The 2,447-nt window shown below is 35.8% G+C and overlaps 1 pseudogene; it reads right to left on the bottom strand.

Annotated features, from left to right (window-relative positions):
• Positions 1-220: 220 nt before the first annotated feature.
• LOC130974663 (peptide chain release factor 1, mitochondrial-like) lies at positions 221-2,072 on the bottom strand (annotated as a pseudogene).
• Between the last annotated feature and the right edge of the window lie 375 nt (positions 2,073-2,447).

The following is a 2,447-nucleotide window of genomic DNA, read 5'->3' as shown; positions in this document are numbered from 1 at the left end:
CAATTCTACAATTTCAGAGAAAGTGTTCCACCGTTTCGGACTCGAACAAAGAAAAGATATCACCAACCCTTTTTATTTGTTATTTGAAGTAGTCAACCCTAAATTTAAGAAGTTTTTCATAAATAAATAAAAAAATTCAATTATAACAATACATTTGATGCCATGCTAATTCTATCATAATTTCTACTTTTTTTTCCTCTCTAAATCTAGCATATCTTGTTCAAATACAAGAATTTTTCTTTTCCATTTCAAATAGCTTTGCACAGAATACTTTAAGTGCTCTGGCCTTGTTCTAAACAGAAATAAGAAAGCATATGTAGAATGTAGAAATGAGACATCTTAACTGATGGAACACATTTCAGATTAAAATCATCAAATGAAAATTATGCCCAATATTTTGAAAATACTCACTTGGTGTTGAGAACGCTCATTTTGTATAAAAATTGTAATCCCAGTTGGAATGTGAGTTATTCTAACAGCACTGTTTGTTGTATTTGCATGCTGACCACCCGAACCACTAGATCTATAGGTATCAATTTTTAGGTCTTCATTCTTCAATTGAGCATCAACCTGGATATACTTAAACATATCATTGTCTCATACTAGACTGAACATAAAATACTATTTCATAATGATAGCTATTAGTTATTTAATTACCTCATCGGCCTGAGGGAGGATTGCAAAAGAAACAGCACTGGAATGAACTCGTCCTGATTTTTCCGTCACAGGAACTCTCTTTTGTTTTTTGTTTTTTATTTTAAAAAAAAAAAAGGAAGAAAGAAGTCAGCAATAACAGAAAGTAGATTTGTTCATGGATGGTAAAAGGTTGTAGCCAAAACCTGTACTCTATGGATTCCACTTTCAAATTTAGTTTTCCAAAAGCATCATCCCCTACAATTGCTGCACTAGCTTCCTGAGAAAGTGAAGTTCAAACAAAAAATCCATTAGATGAAGGATGAAATGCAGTTCTACTATATCAGGAACTTGAGTAAAGCAGGTAACTCAGATCATACAGAATGTACAAAATATGTACCTTGTATCCTTTAAGATCTGATTGAGCAATATCTACTACTTCAAATTTCCAGCCATTCTTGTGAGCATACTTTTCGTACCTGTATTATGTTAGACAATATCACTTTTTAGAAAACTGTAACAGTAGTTCCCTTTTGATTTGGATGACACAAATGCAACCTTACATTTTGAAGATGTCCATTGCAAACAAAGAAGCCCTCTCCCCACCAGTGCCTGTCAAAAGTGGTAAAAGCAAATGAAAATGGCAACAAATGAAGTCAAAATAGAACAAAAGTAAGAAACAATCAACACAACCCAAGACAACTTGATACACATTCATCGGAGAACAATTTTGATTATAAAAACTAATAGATATTCTTATTCAACAGTGACACATCACCTGCTCTGACCTCCAAAATGCAATTTCTTTCATCAGCATCGTCCTTAGGAAGTAAGGACTTGAACAGCAAATGTTGCAGTCTTCGTTCCTCCTCTATGGCCTGCCCCATTTTCTCTGTCGCCATATTAATCATGTCTTTGTCTCCGGAACATTCAACCACCCGTGACTTCAAGCCATCAATTTCCTACACAAATTTCCTACATACTGAAACAATGTGGCAGGAACAGGTTCAATATGGTGGGAGGTATGAAACATGCTAAAATGATAAAGAGTAGAGTTTTGAAATCAGATTGCTAATGGACACACACGTCAGAATGCCAATAATAAAACAATTTTGCCATTTTTTTGCAACCAATTTTGCTATGCAATGAAACCATACACTTACCATCAAACTGCTTAAAGAGATTCTTACTGTTCTTTGCCACATCTTCTTCTGCTGCAACAAAAGAGTTTTATGAAATATTCCTAAGATGATGAGTGTCAAAAGCAAAGTGAAATATTGGTCAATCATTATTCCTTACTAACATCTGAAGAAGATGATGAGCATTCCGCATATGAATATCTCTTTTTTTCCACTCCTTGATCTTGATCTGTTCCTAGAACTCAAAAGCTGTTCCAAGAACTCTTCCCTTTTTCCCTTCAACACTATAGACAACACCATATTATATTGTCTTTCTTCATCGTTACAACCACTAGGACTTTATTTGTTTTGATTGAAGCAGATCTGCATGAAATCTAACTACCAAGCGAAAGGAACGAAAGGAATGAAAGCAGATCTGCATAAATATCATCAATCACCATTATCAAATCATAGAACAAGAACAACGAAAAGAATGAAACACTGAATGAACTAACCTCCAAGCGAAGAAAAACGGAGGGCTTTAGTTTCGGTTAATTAGCGGATTAAAAATCTAACCTCCAAGGGACGATGACGAAGGGAGCAGATGCGACGAGAGCGGCGGCGGAGAGGGCTCGTGCGACGCGAGCGGCGGCGACAGCAGCAAAAGATGCTCGTGCGACGGAGAGAAAAAGCAGC

Source organism: Arachis stenosperma, chromosome 4, assembly GCF_014773155.1.
Source record: "Arachis stenosperma cultivar V10309 chromosome 4, arast.V10309.gnm1.PFL2, whole genome shotgun sequence".
NCBI lineage: Eukaryota > Viridiplantae > Streptophyta > Magnoliopsida > Fabales > Fabaceae > Arachis > Arachis stenosperma.
Note: the sequence above shows the minus strand (reverse complement) of the source record. Positions and strands in the feature narration are given on the sequence as shown.